The sequence below is a fragment of the Pan paniscus genome, chromosome 16 (genome assembly GCF_029289425.2).
Source record: "Pan paniscus chromosome 16, NHGRI_mPanPan1-v2.0_pri, whole genome shotgun sequence".
NCBI lineage: Eukaryota > Metazoa > Chordata > Mammalia > Primates > Hominidae > Pan > Pan paniscus.
In genome coordinates, this window is record NC_073265.2 from 57,873,177 (window position 1) to 57,893,616 (window position 20,440).

Below are 20,440 nucleotides of genomic sequence, written 5' to 3' on the forward strand. Positions count from 1 at the left end.
GAGCCACTGAGCATGACTCGTGGGAACCAGTTCTCTATATGTACACGCATGTTGGAGATGATGGAAAAGAAGAATGCAGAGTCTGGAGTAACACGCTCCATGATTCTCTTGTTCCATTGTATCCATTTGTATTTATTTTTAAAAAATAACAGTGTCTATTTCAGATTGTAAAAATGATACATGTTCATTCTGGAAAATTTGAAAAATCAGAAAAGTGTAAAGATGAAATTTTGAAATCATACTTTGCCCTACCCTCCCAAGATACCACCCTTTGCATTGGGTGTTTTCCTTTCACTTGTTTGTTTGTTTTTTTCCCCATGACTGTATATGACAATTTCCTACCTTTTGCCTTTGATATTACAACATGGCATCAGGAGCGTTTCCCCATTGTATTATTTATACCATATTTTACTGATTATAATATTTCAAATTTTTTTATCTCTGTTTGGATATATCTTCAACTGAAAGCATGTCATAGTTAATTACTACATCTTTTTCCTAGATGGATGTAAAATAATGGTCAGTTCTACAATTGATTGAATTAGATTTATTAAGATATGGAATGTGCTTCAAAGTATGATTTTTATGCCTATATAATAGTTTATTTTATGAATATAAACATATTTTTATTAGCCTCTTATGTTAGACATTTAGGTTGTTCCAATTTTCCACTTTTTTTCTTTTTTTTTTGAGACAAGATCTTACTCTGTCACCCAGGCTGGTGTGCAGTGGCATGATCTCAGCTCACTGCAGCCTCAACCTCCCAGGCTCAAGTGATCCTCCCACCTCAGCCTCCCAAGTAGCTGGGACTAGAGGTGTGCACCACCATGCTGGCTAATTTTTGTATTTTTCATAGAGACTGGGTCTTGCTATGTTGCCCAGGCTGGTCTCAAACTCCTGGGCTCAAGCCATCCACCCACCTCCACTGCCCAAAGTGCGGAGGCTATAGGCAGGAGCCACTGCACCCGGCCTCAACTTTCTACTTTCAAGAAGCATCCCTGAACATGAAATGTGTCCACACTGCTCATTGTTTATCGGAGTAGATTCCCAGGAATAGATAAAATGAGACAAAACAAATGAGGATCTTAGAAGCTCTGGATGCAGATGCATGTACACATTGAAAAGGTCTAAAAGTAAATATGTGAATATGGAAGGATAAAGATGGGCACTATACTTATTAAGCTCTTATTTTCTGTGGCATTCTTTGTGTATAGGCTTTGAAATGATGATCGTAAGGACAAATCAGTAGTGAATGACTGCATATATGTATGAGAGGAGGTGTGCGTGAGAAGGGGCAGAGAAAGAAGAGACAGAGAAAAGGAGAATGAGAAATGTCCAACACTGCAGAGGAGTCCTGGAATACTGGAATGGGTGATGTGGAAGTGAGTGCTCTGAGGTCTGGGGTAGAGCAGGAAAACTGAGAGCTGTTGGGTTGACAGGAGGTTGTTTGGTAAGATTTTTCACACCCTTGAGTTCCAGGGAGATGGGCTGTTCAGCAGTTGGAGCACAAAGTCTAGAAAGAGCACTGAACTGGATGGGGCCAGGCAATCTGAGTTCACACCTTGGTCTGCTGATGATAACTTGCTCTCTAACTGACCATGAACTCGTGACTTCACATGAAGAAACTCATGATCCTCACGCCGCAGTCTCCTCCTCTGCAAATGAGGGAATGGGGCAGGAAGATCTTTAGGATTCCACCAGCTCTGCAAATCTGTAGCTTGGGAGTTCCCAGCATTTGGGGAGAGAAAGGTGACAGTATCTGGTTTGTAACTGACCCCAGCTCCCTTGCTCCTTGTGGCTCATTTTTCCTTAGGGCCTGGAACAACTTTCTGGAGTTCCTTTCCCAGGTCCAGGACATCAGAGCCATTCACTCCTATGGGACTGCACAGGGAATCAGTACAGCCAGGTTCAGGATGACATGGGACTCCCCTGTCTCACTTCACCAAAACTCCTGATGGCCCTTCAGAGAAACCTGCTGCTTTCTGTCTTTCTGGAGAGGTCCAGAAGAGGCATGTAATGGAAGCAGCCTTTAGTCTTACATCCAGCTTACATCCAGTTGGCCAACACTTTATCGCATGACCACATACTAGGTTGCAAAGGCACCTGGGAAATGTAGTTTTTTTCCTGATAAAAACTGAGACTATTACTATGAGAGAGAATAGAAGAACAGAATCCAGAATAGAAGAACAGGAAATGAGCAATTTCTGCAAAAAACAAATCTTCAAACCCAGAGCTTCAGGGCTTCAAAAATCCGTGTGATGGTAGAAGCGGCATATTAAAATGGCTTATCAAATTAGGGTTCATCAAAATAGATTGAACCTGACTTCTTCCCCATTTCAACCCTCTCAGAACTTCCCTTCTTTCTCTCTATGTGGCAAATCTTGAAGGACCAGTCTTCAGTCCCCTGGTGGCTGGCAAGGTTCTCCCTGAAGGATTGAGAACAGATTTGGAATTGCAAGCACTTCCTTGGCTTGTTAAGAACCAATGACGCACAATGCCATAGACTTTTATTTTAATATGCAACCAGAAGCTGCTTACAGATATCCTCCTGAATTAAACAGGGGTTATCAAACCGTTGCATTTGTAAACCTAAATTAGCACATCGCTAAGAGTTTTTCAGGGCCTTGAAATCAATATTCTACTAAGAGGTCTGGCATCTTTGCAGTCCTTGGCAAAGCTCCTACTGTGTATACCTGTATAGATGGCTGAAACTCCTGAAAGTCTTAGTAAGAACACTTTGTTCTCATTGTCATCTTGACTTAGCTCCAATGTCCAACTGCTGCTATTTTTGCTTTTCAATTATAAATTGCTGTGAGTTTAGCTTCCTTATTATAGATTTAGTTTGTTGTGGGTTGTTCAGTTAGCCACCAGTGTGTGGTACCTATCTGTATATTTGAAGCCCATAATTTTTCAATCATCACCGTGCCTTAAAGGTGTCATCAGTGGACCACCTGCATTGGAATCTCTTGGGTGCTTGTTAAAATGCAGATTCTTGGGTTCTCACACAGACCTCCCAAATCAGAATCTCTGGGAGTGGTCCCTAGAATATATGTCTCTGTGCCAGGGAGAACCTGTGAACACATCTTAATGTGTTATCAGGGTGGTTCAGAAACAAATCATCCAGATCTTTATTGTTAAATGAGTTACATGTAAGTCGCCAATTCTGCTTCTATAGAGATAGTTGCAAGTGGATTTGTTCTATTTAAATATCTTGCGAAAGGAAGGTGCCGTATTATCACATAAAATTGTGCATAGCTTCTTTTACGAAGTACCTGGGAGGTGATTCATAATGTCCCTCTCTTATTCTTCTTTATTGTTTTCCCTCTAATGCATGAGTTTGGGTAGATGAGGAGCCTCCGGGCCAGCCAAGATTAGAAACCACCATTAAGACACAAAGGAGCATACCAGACCCTGCCAAGTCAGTAACTTGTTGGAGAAACTATTTTAAAGAAAAGACATGGGGACTAAGACAAGGAGAGCTCCTGAATGACTTTAGAGGGTCATGAGAGGAAAGCCCCGGAGCCCTCACGGTCAAGGATGTGTCTGGAGGCTGTGCTGGAAAGTGCCTGGGAGGATTTCAGGACTCCCGGGAGCCCTCTGGGGAAGCGGCTTCCTTTCCGTTCCTGCTTTGTGTGCTGGGGGAGGGGCTGGTTCCAGGGCTGCAGCGGGCCCTTTATCCACTCCTCTCAGCTCTGACTGGAGCGCTTTGTGTCCTGACTGTGCCCCTCACAGCCTCTTAGTGACGGGCCTGTTGTCCAAGATGGTCCCGAGGCTGGTCCGGGCCTGCGCCCATGTATTATGCAGCAGCAGCTGGGACAAAGCTCCTGTGTGTGGAAGTCGGGTGGGGTGGGGGCTTGCTCCCCACAGAGTCCTGTTTACCAGGCACTGGGATGTGAGAGGGTGGGATGGTGGGGATGCTGTGTACAGGAGCTGGGCATCTCAATGCTGCCTCTGAGAGGAGAGAGGTGAGGGCATTGTGGGTGCCACAGCAGGCTTTCCTGGCTGAAGCAGGAGTAATGGCTTAGTTCAGGTTCAGGGCAGCCAGAGAAATGATCCTCCACCTCCCAGGGCTCCTAGGCCGGCTCAGGATGCACTGCTTGGTCATTAACTGGGTCTCTCTGACTAACCGTGACCCCAATTCGTTAGTAGTTCCCTAGGGCACCCATGAGACAAGACTAATGTCATCCTTCCTAATCAAAGTGGACAGAGAATCAGTCATTTTCCCTGGACCAGGACTCTTGAGGGGTGCAGCCAGGTCTTGCTCCTCTCTGTGTAACCCGGGGGGCCTGGTGTAGGGCAATCACACAGTGGATGTTTGTGAGATGCAAAAAGGGTTTTCAAATATTTGTGATGTTTCCATTCCTGAGCCATTGGCTGTGGCTTAGGCTTAGATGAGAAGCAGAAGTGCTATGGTTGAAAAATGTTTGTGTTCTTCCAAAATCCATGTTGAAATCTTAACCCCTAAAGTTATTAAGAGGTGGAGCCCTTGGGGTGATTGGTTATTAACCAGTCACCTTTATGATAAATCATGAAGATTAAGGCCTCATGAATGGGATTAGTTCACTTATAAAAGAGACCCCTGAGAGGCCCTTGTGTCTTCCACCATGTGAGGATGCAGCTAGAAGGCCCATCAGTGAATCAGAAAGTGGGCCATCACCAGACACCAAATCTGCCAGTGCCCTGGTCTTGGACTTCCCAGCCTCCAGAGCCATGAGAAATAAATTTCTGTTGTTCATAAGCCACTCAGTTTATGGTATTTTGCTACAGAAGCCCGAAAGGACTGAGACAAGAAAGAAGACCATAGCCGTCCTTCCTAGATGCTTACTGCTTGATAGAGACATAAACTTCGCCCAGATGAGCAGGGTGGAGGAGGCTGCCGTTTATAGAACACCTACTGTGGGCCAGACCTGCTGGGTGGTTTACATGCAGTGGCTCGCTCCCTCCTCCCAGCAACCCTGTCCAACATGAAGCCTTTTCTCCGTTCTGTGATGGAAGAACCCAGCTCAGACTGGTTAAGTAATTGCCCAAGGACTGACTCTATGGCCTGTGCTTTTGTAGTAAACAGTATAATGATGGGCATAATTGGGTTGCTGTCGGGGATATGGCTAATCAGAATTATCACTGGAGCCTTCTCAAAATAATACCCCTGCCTCTTCCCCATCACCTCAGATGCACTTATTCGGGGGAAAAAGGGTTAAGAATCTTGGGCAGGAAATGTATAGCTTTAAAAAGCTCTCTGGTCATCCTAGTTTCTTCTCAGAAAAGTACTTAGCATTATTTTTAGTCTTATTTATAGATTTTGGAACTTTACTATGACTCCAACAGAAGGGGAAGGTCTTGCTCAAGGTCACCCAGCCCCCACCAAGGTCTCTTGCTGCCCGGCCTGCTGGCTTTACTGCCATGCTCCACTCCCTTAAAAGCAGGCAGCTGCCCTGGATCCAGATTCAAACCGCCTGCTGGGTGCCGTGGGCCATTGTGCAAGTCTTCTAGGCCGCGGTCGAATGATTCTGACAGGCGGTGAGTACGGCTGTGTCAGCACGTGGGCCCCAGCGCAAGCAGGCAATCCCATGTCATCTGCGAGATCTCCCATGGGCGAAGGCTAGCGTTACCAAGGGCCCCAAGAGCTGGGTCTTGCCTCTTGGGTGCACATGGTCTCATGGGGGAGACAGACAGGTGTGCGCAGAGGGATGGCACAGTGTGCCAAACTGGATTTGGTTCTGGAACCAAACACAGACAGCCAGATTAATTCCAACTGCATGGATCTGAGAAGCCTTGCAGAATTGGAGTTTTGTTTTATTTGGAAGACATGCCTGAGGATAAAACAAAGGGTTTCAAAGGAAGAAGGGAAAGGAAGGAACTAAAGTTTACAAACATTAGGTATTTAACTTGCCTTGTCTCATTGAATTTTCCCAAGAACCAGGTATATGGAGAGTAGTAACCCTGGTTACCAGATGAGGAAGCAGGGCTCTGAGGGGTCAAAAAAATGGTCCAGGTGTTGCTGGGACTGAGACAGAGCCAGGTCTGTCAGCCTTCAAGCCCGTGCTTTCCAACAACATTGGCTTTCTTGGGCTCCAGGGAGCAGGACGAGTCATATCCTGACACTGGTGGCTGTGGGGAGTGGGGGCTGGGGATGGGTGGGAAGCCAGAGGCAATGAGGAGGAGACAGGTGCATCAGCCACTGTGGCCTGTGGCCTCTTGTCTCTGCAGATCTTGGAGCTAGGCTCACACCACTTTTCACTCTTCTGTGTTTTTCAAGCACTTTTCTGTTTAATGTATCCTTTGTCCTCCCTTCACTGGTAGTCTGGGAACCAAAGGACTTGGTTCTAGTCCCAGCTGTGCTACTCACCAGCTGTGTGACCTTGAGCAGGTCACTTGCCCATACTGGACCTCCACATTCCCACCTATAAAATGAAGGGTAGTGTGCGTGTGTGTATGTGTGTGTCTGTGACTATATATGTGTGGTTGGGTGTGTGTGTGTATGCACATGTTCATTCTCAGCAAACTCAGTGTGAATAGTAGGACAAGATAAACTCTAGGTCTTTCCTTGCTATGTTCTGTCCCTGTTGGGTGGGCAATGCTGGCATCATCACTCTCATTTTATAGAAGATGAAAGTGGAGTCTTAAGAGGGAGTCCTGGGTAAGCAGGGACTAAGCCATACTATGCTCTTCCACTCACTTCTAACAACCTCAACTTGAAATCCCCAGTGGGTGGTTGTCATCCCAGTGGGTGAGCCCTGTGCCTGAATGGGGCCCTTAGAGATTGTGGCTGAATGTGGGGGTTTGCATTTGAATCTTAGGCTACTGGAATGCCCTAGTAACATGCCATTCTGGATTACTAGATTTTTCAATTCACTTCAGTAAATATTTATTGAGCATCTACTATGTCCCAAGCTTCCTACTAAGTGCTGGGGACAGAGTTGAACAGAGTCAGTCCCTGCCCTCCAGGAACCCAGTTAGTGCTGTGGCTTTCAGACTTTTTTGCTATAGTTGCTAGTGAGAAAAATCATTTTGTTGTGACCCAATACACACACATGCATACACACACACACACACACAAATACATGTTATATATACAAAACAAAACCAAAGGTCATGATATGCACTCTATTTTCTAGTCTTTTCTACTCTGCTTCATTTTTTTAAAATACTGGTAGCAGCCTACCACTTTGATTTCATAACCTACTAGTAGGAGGTGACCCTCCAGTGTGAGAAACATGGGTTGAGCGTTGCATATATTACACATGTTGTATTACATGTAAATCATGTGCTATGGAAAAGGAGCAAAAAATGAATTAATTTGGGAAAATCACAGAAGGCTCCCAGTTCAAGTGGCACTTGAGCTGAGTCCAGATGTTTGAAAAGATTTGAGTAAACAGGAAAAGGGGAAAGGCAACCAGATGGAAGCAACTGTGTGATCAAAGGCTGGGAGGTGTGAGTGCGCAGCTGAGGAGATAGCACTGATGTGCCTGGCACATGAGCAGTGCTCTTCCTGGGTTATCACACTTGGTTCTCAATAATCCTATAGGACAGGGACTTTTTAGTATATTTGCTGCCGAGGCGAGCACAAGGCAGGGACTTTTTATCTCTTCATGTTGCAAAAGAGGAAAATGGGACTCAGAGAAGTTATGTAACTTGCCCAAGGTCACATGGCTACTAAGTGGTAGAGCCAGGATTTGAATTCAGGCAGTTACATTGTGATCTAAATATGAGGTTCCTAGACATGTGCCCCTAAAAATACTTTGAGCTAGTTCAAGGGGATGTTCGAATACAAGCCTGAAAATTTAAAATTTCATTCTGTAGGGAAGAGGAAAACATTTTGCGATTTTGAGAAAGGGAAGTGACGTGATCAAAAATTTATCTAGGAGAGGATCACAATGGCATCAGCATAGAAGATGGGCTCAAGGAGAGGCAGGGATACTTGTCAGAAGATGGTAACAGCATCTCCCTAGTCAGGTCAGCAGCCCCAGATACAATTACATCATATTTATCTTTGGGATGCAGTTGAGGATATTGCTCACATATCACATACTGATAGGAATGAAAGGAGGATGAATCATGTTTTCCTTTTTACTTTGACTGCTAGGAAGCGCAGACCCCAATCTGTGTTACTCTTCCAGGGAGCATTCAAGAGCTATTAGCCTTTTATATATTCATTTTGCCTTGCCTTAGATCACCTACCCTCACTTTCCTTTAGCCTGAATTTTATCACTTAGATTTTCATCCTGCTGCAATGTATGCATTTTAGTGTGCTGCCTTAGAGCAGGATTTAAATAAAATACAAATAAAACACACTGAAGCAATTGGAGAGCATTTTTTGTGTGTGCAAGATTGAAAGGTCTTAGAGGGCTGGACTGTCTTATCATCCCCTGGGGCTTCTGTCATGGCGCTGGTGCCAGGTGCGTGCATCACATGGATGTAAACCTTGGACTGTTGGAGCTGGAAATGTTCCAGATGGCTCTCTCTCCCTCTGCTTCTCAAAAATGGACATAGACTACCAGCAGTACACAAGATAGTCCCAGCGGGACCTGAATAAACATGGTTGGGTGTAATTGTAAATGCTGGGTGTAAATGTGTGTGTGTGTATATATATGTACACATACATATGTGTACCCATACATATATGTACATGTACATATATATGAGTGTGTACATGTACATATATATGAGTGTGTGCATGCGTGTGTGTGTGTGCACGTGTTCATTCTCAGCAAACTCAGTGTGAATAGTAGGACCAGATAAACTCTAGGTCTTTCCTTGCTGTGTTCTCTCCTTTTTGGGTGGACAATGCTGGCATCGTCACTCTCATTTTATAGAAGATGAAAGTGGAGTCATATTTTTTTTATTTTTTATTTTGAGACAGAGTCTCACTCTGTCTCCCAGGCTGGAGTACAGTGGCACAGTCTTGACTCACTGCAGCCTTTGCCTCCCGGGTTCAAGCAACTCTCCTGCCTCAGCCTCCTGAGTAGCTGGGATTACAGGCGCACGCCACAACACCTGGCTAATTTTTATATTTTTAGTAGAGACGGGGTTTCACCATGTTGGCCAGGCTGGTCTCGAACTCTTGACCTCAGATGATCCGCCCGCCTTGGCCTCCCAAAGTGCTGGGATTACAGGTGTGAGCCACCATGCCCGGCCTAATTGTCGTATATTTATTTAATGTGTTTTAGGAAAAATGGTAGCTAGGACATCAAACTGTGATGTCATGGCTTAACTTGCTTAGAATGATGTTTGTACAGTTATTTAAATGTTAGAAAGAGCCAATTTAAAGAAAAATTTTAAATAAATATGGTTCGGGTGATTTGTAGAAATGGCAAGAACATGTTGGCAGTGATACACAAATTATGAAGTTTGGAAAACACTGATTCCATTCAACCTCTTGTTTGACAAATGACTAAACTGAGGCCCAGAAAGGACAGAACACTTGTCCATGAATCTGATAAGTTATTTTAAGCCACAGGAGTAAAGAGCGTCTTCCCCTTGACCTCATTCAAAAGTCTGCGTTTAGGGAACACCTGGTCCCACATCTTGCTTTTGAATCAGTTTTATATTTCCAAAGTGCCTTCTCTGTTTTATTCTCTCATTCCTTTTTTTAATCTGAGTCTTATCAAGCAGCTATAGTAGGGTGATTATTTATTTGTTTTGCAGATAAACAAACTGAGGCCCAGAGAGGGAGTGTGCCTGCCATCACTTAGCCACTCACTCAGCCAGCGGAGGCAGGACCAGGGCTAGAAGGTTTCCAGGCCTTCCCACTGTGCGTGTCAGGCAGGGTTGGGCGGGGAGCCAGTTTCTCTGATGAAATCCCCCAACAAAGGGTAGAAAGTCTGCTGGGGTAAATGCAAGGCAGTCTGCTGGCCAAGCTCCACTTGGGAGCACAGCGAACGGTACAGGGCCTATTATATGCTGCTCCGCTTCCGGGAAGCTATTACTTTCTGAAGGAGCCACAGATGTTCTCCTCGCCTGCTGATTAACGGGTGTGTTACTCAGCTTGGAGTGGACGGATGAGATCAGCAGTGAATATTCTCAACTGTGTGACCACCATAAACCCTGCCAGTGCAGGTGTAGAGACCCTCCAGGCCATAAGCAATTTAGCCACAGCGTTTAATGAGCAATTGAGCATCTTGGAGGTGCCAGGACCTGTGCTCATGGCTGGAATGGAGGCACAGACAAATCAGACACTGCCTCCAGCCCCATGGGACTCAGTCTGCTAGGGGAAGCAGACACATAAACAGTTAGCCGGAGAACAATGCAGTGCATGCCAGCATGGAGACCTGGAACAAGCACGATGCAGGGAGTGCTGAGTTCTTTCTCAGGGACCAGAGAGGCTTCGCAGCGCTGGAGACATTTGAACTGTACTCGTACTATTGAATAGGGTTTGGCAGGAGGAGATGAGGAGGAGGCATTCCTGAAAGGGGACCTGCCCAGGGTTCCACACTGGCCTGAACTGGAGACCAGCACATGTGCACCTGGGATGGGAATGAACTGTGGCTCTGTCTTCATAACTCTGCCTTTCCAGATGGGTTGGTTACCAGAGCCTTGTGAGAAGAGATTGGCCTTGCTTTGGTTTGGTTGTTGGTTTGTGTTAGGGAGGCAATGTGACTTAAGAGGACAAGCTTTGGGATAATACAGACCTGGGTTCAAAGCTCAGTTCAGCTCCTTGACAGTCACGTGACGTTGGGCAAGTTTCACTTTTTTTTTTTTTTTTTTTTTTTAAGACAGGGTCTCCTAGGCTGGAGGGCAGTGGTGCAATCATGGGTCACTACAGCTTTGACCTCCCAGGTTCAAGTGATCCTCCCACCTCAGCCTCCCAAGGAGCTGGGACTATAGGCACATGCCACCATGCCTGGCTAATTTTTCTGATTTTCTTATTATTTGTAGAGATAGGTTCTCACTATGTTGGCCAGGCTGGTATCAAACTCCTGGGCTCAAGTGATCCTCCCACCCCTAAGTGATCTCCCGATCCAAAGTGCTGGGATTATAAATGTGAGCCACTATTTGACCTTCTGAGTCTTGGTTTTCCGTCTTTAAAATGGGGATAATCTCTTTTGCTTAGGAGTGAGAATTAAATGAGACGAAGTTGGAGAAGGACTTAACCCATAGCCGGGTTTGTAGTGGGTGCTCGGTACATTCACGACAATTGTGGCAATGCTGCTGGGTGAGTGACTGCATGTGAAAATGGAGTGTGTGGGGGCATGAGCGTGTTTTGAGACTGCCCAGCTGGGTGGACTGTGTGACTGCAGTGTGAGGATGTGAGGGTTGGTTGTACATTACCTTGAGCGTGAGCTGACTGGGGAAGACATGCCTGATGCTGTTGAAGGACATGGGGATTTGGTATGGGGTGAGCTAGCCTATAATTCACTCTGAGTTGGAAAGGATTCTCCAGTGTCATTCAGTTCGACCTGAACCTGCTATATGAGTCCCATCCTTGACATCTGTGCTAAGTGACCTCCAGTTTCTTTAATTGCCTTCAGCAATGGTGAACTCACCACCTCCCAACACAGCAAATCCTATCGTTGGACCTCACCGACTACTCATCAGAAACAGAAGCAGCTCAGCCCTATGGAGCACCTTCAGAGTCACAAGATTCACCCCCACACCCCATTCATTCATTCATAGATATTTGCTGAGCACCCTTACTACCAGATACTATCCTGAATCCTGGGGATGCAGCAGAGGACCAAGGCAGACACAGGCTCTGTCCTCTCAGAGTTTACAGTTTTGTTGACCTTAACTCACAACACCCCTGTGAGGTAGGCAGAAGAGATTAGAATGATTCTCATTGAACAGACTGGGAAACAGGATGGTGGTGGTGATGGTGATGGCTGATATTTATAGATACTTAGCAAGTGTCTGGTGCTTTGTATACTTTAGGGAATCTAATCTTCATGTCAGCCCTAGGAGGTAAACCCTATTAATATCGCCCCTCTTTTAAAGATGAGAAGCATAGCTGGGTGTGGTGGTGGGCACCTGTAATCTCAGCTACTCTGGAGACTGAGGTAGGAGAATCACTTGAACCTGGGAGGCAGAGGTTGCAGTGAGCCGAGATCACGCTACTGCACTCCAGCCTGGACAACAAAGTGAGACTCTGTCTCAATTAAAAGAAAATAAAATTTAAATTAAAAAAAGATGAGGAAGCAGAGAAGTGATATTGTTTGCTTAGGGTCACACAGCGAGGAACCGGCCTGGCTCTTTTAAGCCCAGGCCCATGCTGCCTCTTGAATCAAGTCATTGAGACTTGCCAGAGCAATAGAGCAGGGGCCTTGACTGAAGCTGCTGGATGCAGACCCTGGGTGCTTTGCACCACCATTGGAAGGTCATGTGGGAGCCCTGGCAGTGTCCATGCATGTGGAAGCCTGACGTGAGTGATCGCCAGTCTGCCCCACCCACAGCTGTGTTTACACCACCTCCTCACCCCCACCCCACCCCATCCCATCCCAAAGAGCCAGAAGTGAGTGAGGTCAGCCTCTCCCACCCTGCATGTAAACAGAGGCTGGAGGACCAGGAGTCATCTCAGGGCAGTGGGGTTGACTCCTGGTGGGATAAGCCAAGGGCAGCTTCAGGTTCCTTTGCTCCAGAAATCCTGTTGGGCGTCTCCATCCCAGCATCCAGGAGCCTGTTGCTCCCAGGAGCAGCAGCAGCGGGTGGGAGGGCAGGCAGGGCTGGGTGAGGATTACCGCATGCTGGATCACGGCTGCTGGGTAATCCCCGTTTGTGCCACTTGCAAAGCATGAGGTTGGAGGCGGGTGTGTTTGAGCAGCCCCAGCCCCTCCATTGTCGACACCACGGATTACAGCAGCTTCTCTCTGCAGCTGAGCATGGGTCGCACAGACTCCTTGACTGCTGTGTTGGGAAGATGCCCTTTCTAATTCCTCCTGCTCTCTGCCCAGCCCTCCTCAGCTCAACCTCCAACAAGAAGGAGGATTTTCAGCCCTAGAGACTGGGTGATGGAAAGAGACTTGAGACAGACTTAAAGGACTGGGGTGGCGGGTCCTGCTGTCTTGAGCAGGTGACCTAACCTGTAATTCTGTCTCCTCATCCCATAAATGAGGATAAAAAATAAAGCCAGCTGCCGAGCTTAAGTCAGGTAATCCATGTCCGGGTGCTCTGTAAACTAGAGGCACCACTCTACCAATGTCAGCTATTAGAATCAGCCATGGCACAAGACTTGCGGTGGTGTGAGACTGCAGTCCCAGCTGCTCGGGAGGCTGAGGCAGGAGGATCACTTGTGCCCAGGGAGTTTGAGGCTGCAGTAAGCTATGATCACTACTGTACTCCAGCCTGGGCAGCAGTGAGACCATGTCTCTAAAACCAATGACAACAACAAAAATGATATTAGAATCAACAGTGAGCACGACTACCAACACAAATAACAATCGTGATCAGCACCACATGAGTCTGTGAAAGGTACTGTTCACAGTGTTTCCTCCAGCCTGGAACTGATATTAGGAACTACCGTCCCTTGGGCCTAAAACTAATATATGATGTATTAGTTGTGCATTCAAATCACCTTGGGGGCTTTTTAAACATCAGACCCAAGAGTTCCTGGGGTCCATGCCCAGAGATTATAATTCACTAGATCTGGGGTGGGGCTGGGCATCTCTGTTTTTTTTTCTTTTCTTTTCTTTTTATTTTCTTTGAGATAGAGTCTCGCTCTGTCACCCAGGCTGGAGTGCAATGGCATGATCTCGGCTCACTGCAACCTCCATCTCCTGATTCTCCTACCTCAGCCTCCTGAGTAGCTGGGATTACAGGTGCCTGCCACCACGCCCAGCAAATTTTTGTATTTTCAGTAAAGATAGGGTTTTGCCATGTTGGCCAGACTGGTCTCGAACTCCTGACCTCATGATACACCCACCTTGGCCTCCCAAAGTGCTGAGATTACGGGCATGAGCCACTGCACCCAGCCATGTCTCTGTTTTTAACTCCAGTGCTAGTGGTCGAAGACCACTCCTGCCCAGAGTCAAGGACACTGCAGGACAAGTGACTGTATGCCCAGGGTCCCTTCCTCTGCACCACACTCGGCTGTTCCTGAGCCTCCTTGCAATGGGTGGTCCGAGCATGCCGCTGTATGCTGAAGGGACCCAGTCTTCTCAGGTGCCACGCAGGGTTTAGGAATCTCTAAACTTGAAGCTTTTCCACAGTTTATTTTATGCAACTTTCTGTATCTAGGATGGGGACAAACGTGTCTTCAGCTAATTTTTTTTTAACTCAGGTTCTTCGAGGTATAATTTACATGCATTAAAAAAACATCTTTTTTAGTGTCCACTTCTATGCCTTTCACAAATGCAAACAATCGTGTAACCACCATCACTATCATGATACAGAACACCTCCACTGCCTCCTGAAATTCCCTCCTGCCCCTTTGTGGTCAGGCCCTCCTCCCACCCCCAGGCCTCCCAGCATTCATCCGTGTTCCATCTGTAGAAGTTGTTTTTTTCCAGAATATTATATCAATGGAATCATTGGGTATGCAGCCTTTGAGCCTGCTTGTGCACTCCACTTACAGGTTTTTTTTCTTTTTTGTTGTTTCGTGTTTTGGGTTTTTTTGAGACAGGGTCTCGCTTTGTCGCCCAGGCTAGAGTACAGTGGTATGAACACGGCTCACTGCAGCTTCCAACTCCTGGGCTCAAGCAATCCTCCCACCTCAGCACCCCAAGTAGCTAGGACTACAGGTGCACACCACCACACCCAGCTAACTTTTGTATTTTTGTAGAGACAGGGTTTCACCATGTTGCCCAGGCTGGTCTCAAACTCCTGAGCTCAAGCAATCTGCCCCCCTTGGCCTCCCAAAGTGCTGGGATTACAGGCATGAGCCACCACACCCGGCCCAGCTTTACTGTATTTGAGAGTCATCCGCGGTGTTGTGGGTATCAGTAGTTTGCTCCTTTTATTGCTGAGTTTGTGTTCCATCCTGTGGATGTGCCACAGCTTTTCTTCCTGGGGTAATTTAATTGTTTCTAGCTTTCATCCAGAAATGCTGTCTAGCAAGAAATGCAATTTGTTTGATTCATATGTAAATCTTTCTGCACGGGCTGCTTCAAAAGTCAAAAAGACTCACTCTTCAGCAATTTTTTAAAAATGTTCCTACTGCATGCTGCTGTGAGGGCACACAGTTCCAGTGCTTACAGGGCTCAGATGAGAACCATAACGCAGGAGGGGGCTTGAGTGTAATTGGAGCATCCCCCTCCCCTCCTGAAGGGGCTACAGTGGGAATGTGGGTGCATAGTAGTTTCTGATTTTTGATTTTTGAAAAATCAAAGAAGTCTAGGTTTTTCTTAAAGATCCTGACTTTTAAAAAATGTTGGCAACTAATTTAGAACATGCTTAATTACCGTGCTGGCTGCTAGCTGCTGGCTTGATTGAGTCCTGTCTCACGTCCTGTGGCTTATGTGGTCCTGAGTGCTAGAGATTCAGACAGGTGTTCTCCCCTGGGCCCTTTGAGGACAAGTGATGTGAACAGAAGGGAGAAGCCAGGGGCTTGGCTGACACAAATGCGGGACTCCCAGCCTTTGAGTGAGGGGAGGAGGAAGCAAGAGACTCAGAGTCTTCCCGGGAATCACTGCTTCTAGAGCAGTGGCTTTTCATTCTCACTGTGGGGAGCTCAAGAATACAGAGGCTCAGGCCCCATCATCAAGTCCATTTCGTTGGCTGGGGAGAGACCCAGGTGTCAGTACTTATGAGAAAACGTCTCCACAGGTGAAGTTAAGCAGCAAGGGCTGAGAACCGCTGCTCCAGAGAGGCCAAGAGGTCTGGTCAGAGGCTGGGGCCCCAGCCCCCAGGCACCTCTCTCTGTCAGTTTCCCTGGAGAAGTCATGAGTTTGAAGAGTAGGCAGAGGCCAGGTGTCATCACTGAGTCACTCATCAATGGCCAATGAGAGTGCAAAGGGTAGCTCTGAGCACAGGATGTGTAGCAAGACTCCTGGGTTCAGCTCCCAGTCCCACCACTGCCAAGTGGGGATCCTTAGCAAGGTACTTACCTTTTTTCTGCCTCTGTTTCTATGCCTGCAAAATGGGCACAATAATGTCAGATTCATGAGGATAATGAGGACTAAATTAGTTAATTCCTATAAGCTGCTTCTAAACGTATTACTTATAAAATTTCATTTTTACTTGTTTATTTGTTTTACTTTATGTCTGTGTATTCATTATTGTATGATTTTGTGCTGGTCTCGTATGAGGGATTCAGAAATGACTAAGACATCATCCCAACCATCAGGGAGTTTGGAGTTAGACCCGAACACAGGAAAAGCAATGCACCAGGGCAGGGCAACTTGCCCTCAGTGCCTGAGAGTGGTTTATGGACCTTCAAGTGCAGGTGGGTCCCCAGGAAGAAAGAGTGTGTTGGTGGGGGGTGGTCAGGGAAGGTGTGTGTTGGGAGAGAGATGAGTAAAATTCCAGGATGCAGAGAGAAGAGGGCGGGCATCTCTTTGGACTCTCTTGGGGTTGGGGAGGTGGAGGTAACCACATGCCTGGGACAATAAGGAGAGCCTGGCTATAGCATAAGGAGCTTGTGGGAGAGGAGACTCTGCATCACGGTTGGGTGAGAGGCACTGTGACAAATGTGGTCTTCATCTGCAGGATGGGACGGGGAGATGTAAGCAGGAAATGGCTTCTGCCCTGACCCTCTATGATTGTATTAGGTGACTCAGTTATTTGCTGAGCTGAATCTTGCAGGGGTAGCCTCATCTCCCTCTGTCTGCTTACTCCTGCCATAGACCCTCAGGCTTACGGGTACAGCCCCCTTCCTGCCCCGCACACCCTGGTGTATCCTCATCTCCACGCCTCCCTGTATCATAGCTAACATAACTTACTGAGCTTCTGGTGTAGAAGTTCGATGAGGCTCTGTGCTGAGGGAGTTTACTCACTCTTACTTCTGTACCTGAAATCTTCCCTCCCTGCCCCCAAACTGGAAACACAGCCTTCCATAAAGAGACCTCCTCCAACCCCACCACCACCCAAACCAGCAACATCAGTGCTGGAGAGAAGAAGAAAAGGGGAAGGGCCAGCATAATTTGGGTGGGGCTTTGCATATATTAGTAATAACAGTGATAAATATTCAACAATAATGGTACATTACCATAATGACCAGATCTCCAGTGCCTTCTACGTGCCAAGCACTTTGCAGGCATGACCTCATTTAATTCTCACAGTAGTCACAGAGAAACCCCATAGCCCAGTTAAGCACACACCCTATGGAGTGGAAGGCCTGGGTTTGAATCCTTTCTCTGTCCCTTCTTGCCTGGGTGACCTTGAGCAAGTTACTGAATGCCTGTGCCTTAGTTTCATCCCCTGTGATATGGGGAAGATAATAGCGCCTGCCTCACTGGGTTGCGATGAAGACTAAGGAAGGCAATATTTGCAAAGTGCTTTGAATAGTACCTGACATGTAGCAAGTACAACACTAAGTGTGAAATACATTAAAATATGTAACATATCTCTTTATCCATTTTGTAACAAGGGAATAGAAACAGGTGAGTCAAGGGACTTTACAATAGCTACATGTATTAAGCCCATGGTATGAGCAAAGTAATGTTACAGTCACTGTACATGTATTTTCTTTTAATCCCCATATCAGCTCCATGAGGAGGCACCATTATTATCACCACCGTTGATGGACAAATGGGGCCCCAAAAGGTAGATCCACTTGCTTGTGACAGAGCAATAGAGAAAGGCCTTTTTCCAGGGCTTATCCTGCCTCCTCCGGAGTCTACATGGACTCACCCAGCCTCTCCATTCATTCCCTGAGGCTAAGCATTGCTGGGTACAAGAGGCTTTCTGCTGAGAGGGATGCCCACAGTTTCCCACGTGATGTGGAAGATAAGGCAAGCTGGGGAAAGGGCAGGATGAGAATGTGGGAGGGAGGGACCACTGGGTCTCCTGGGACACATGTGCCATTTGCCTCCGGATGGGGCAGGGAGAAATGAATTGTAATTGGACAGCAGAGATGCTGTAACTTTATTTGGAGTTAGCAGAGGAGAGCCAGGAAGGTGAGACCAGCAAGGTCTGCTGGGGGAGCCATGGGATCATGCTGGGGAGTGCTGAATGTATCTTGCAGTTTTGCAAAGTTGTTGCCCCCTCAGTGGGGCTGCTCCACATTGGAAATTCTGGAGTAGTTCTGAATGAGTCAATGTCTGAGAAAAGCATTTAGATCAGAAGTTCAGGAGAATAATTGGAAAGGCTCCATTGCAGGTCTGCTGTGTGTGGTTGTCAGAGTTGTGCCCTGCACAAAGGCACCTGGCAGGGGGTAAGTGGGGGCTGAAATCCAGTCCACATTCCACTCACTGAGCCTGGAGCTGATTCTGTTGGAGGAAGAGGCGCCTTTCTCTATTCTCACAAAAGTGCCCTGTGGACTGGAGTGGTCCTGACGCAGTGGAAGAGGTGAGGAGAGGGACTTTATCCCCAGAGGCAGATTTACAGAGGCCAGACTATGCCAGTGGTTTGGTACTCAGGCAACCAAAGCTTTGACTTTCACAGAAACCAGGAGGGCCCAAACAAAGAGCCCAGATTCTGGGGATGAAACGATATGCAGGGAAAGGCTATGCACTGAGCAGCTCCCAGGCCTTCTGAATGTCCTTGTGAAATGGTCAGGGGACCAGCAGGAGGGTCAGTGACACGAGCAGCCTCAGTAGGGGTCAGATCAGGAGGACTTGGATGAGGCTGAGGCAGAAGCTAATTGAGAACCCTGACCTCATGACTGGGACCCAACTCGCTGTGGAGTCAGGAGCTTGGGCTCTTAAACCAGCGTGTGTGTGTGTGTGTGTGTGTGTGTTGTGTGCATACACACGCACTATGTCTAAGTGGACACCTTGAAGGAAAAGCACCCCAGTAGAAAGAGTCCTTTAAAAACCAGGAATCCAAAAGGATAGGTAATGCCCCTGCCAGAGGCACCCTGCCCTGGAGGAGTTGCCTGATGCCATGTTCTGTCACCCAGCATTGCCATTTTGTTGGAAGGGAAAAGGGAGGGTGCTGGTGTTTGCTCAGTGCCCACCAGGCACCGTGCCAGATGTTCTGCATCCATTACCTCGTTTTCCTCTCCACCCCTTTTCCTCGTGGTTTCTGTAGCAGTGACAGCATTCAGTGGAATAAAGAAAGAAAAAGAGGGAAAACATCTCCTTTCAAGGCTCAGCAGTGTTGCTGGACCCAGGGGATGCTGTGTGGGGTGGTCGTGTGCAACGGGCAGTATGAACTTGATTATCGCTCCCTCGACCCAAGTGGTCATTGTTATCATCCCCTGAGCTATGCAACTTTTCCGGCAACTGCATGGCAGGCACAGGCAGCTGCATCAGCACACCCCAAGGAACTGTGCTGAGGGATGAGAGAAAACCTCGAAATGAAATGGTTTTCTTTGTTCCTGGCAGGGGCAGGCCTGCTAGGCTTGGGTGGGGCTCTGTGGTCTCTGGGCCTCCTTAAAATAGCAAAGTTCTTTGCTGTGGGGTCAGAGAGACCTCATGGGGACAGGTCACAGGCAGTGTTCAAGACTCAGAGGTCTACTACCCTGTTCCTTTTCTTCTTTATTTCCATCAGTTGGAATGCTTTAGGCTGCGAGTAACAAAGAAAGCCAACCAAGACTGACTCAAGCTATAGGATTTTCATGGTTTTTCAAACAAGAGTTGCGGGGGAAGGTGGTCCTAGGTTTGGTCGGTGGCTCCACAGTGCCATCAAGGACCCAGGCCTCTTCTGTCCTTGTGGTCTGTCTTCTCATCATTTTGGCCTTTTGGTTGTAGGCTTGTTACCTCTTGGCCACAAAATGGGTGCCAGAGCGCCAGGATTTACATCCTCAAATGCAAGCAAAGGCAGGAAGCCGTGTGTGTGCCAGTATGCCAAGAAAGAACTTTTCTTATGTCTCTCTCCTCTTACTGAGACAAAAATCCTTCTCAGAAGCCCCCTAGTGGACTTCGTCCTAGGTCTCACTGGCCAGAACTTGGTCTTGGACCCTCTCCCAAGGGTGAGGGGTGTTCCTGTGGTGGTGCAGGGCGGTTGGGGGTGGGGGGTGCTGGGAATGGCAGGTACGAGTCCAGTCAGCAGATCTGCCTGCCTCCCTTCTCCAGGAGCTTGTCTCAGTGCTCCCAGGGAACACCTGGATGGCCGGGTTCTGCAGTGGTGCTTGACTCCCCATGTCCCCCAAAGGCCAGCCACTTGCCTGTCAGTGGGTTATGGATGGTCTCCATGTATAGGGCATTGTGAGGAAGACCAAGAGGGTGGAGACTGTCCTGAGAAGGAGGCAGTGTTGCCCCCATTTTTATAGATGAGAACTTGAGCTCCAAAAAGTTTATGAACTTGTCTAGGGCTTGTTATATATTTTGTAACATTTTACAGATGAGAACACAAGCTCCAAAAAGTTAATGAACTTGTCCAGTAGATACCTAGTAAGTGGTGGCGCTAGGATTTAAACCTGTGTCTGTCTGTGAAGCCATCCTCTGTTTGGCCCACTTTGGAACAGTGT

The 20,440-nt window shown here is 47.3% G+C and overlaps 1 protein-coding gene across 2 annotated transcripts in view; it reads left to right on the forward strand.

Annotated features, from left to right (window-relative positions):
- The window catches only part of CORO2B (coronin 2B), a 209,333-nt gene that overhangs the window by 92,748 nt on the left and 96,145 nt on the right, over positions 1-20,440 (forward strand). The gene's annotated exons all lie outside the window — the stretch shown is intronic.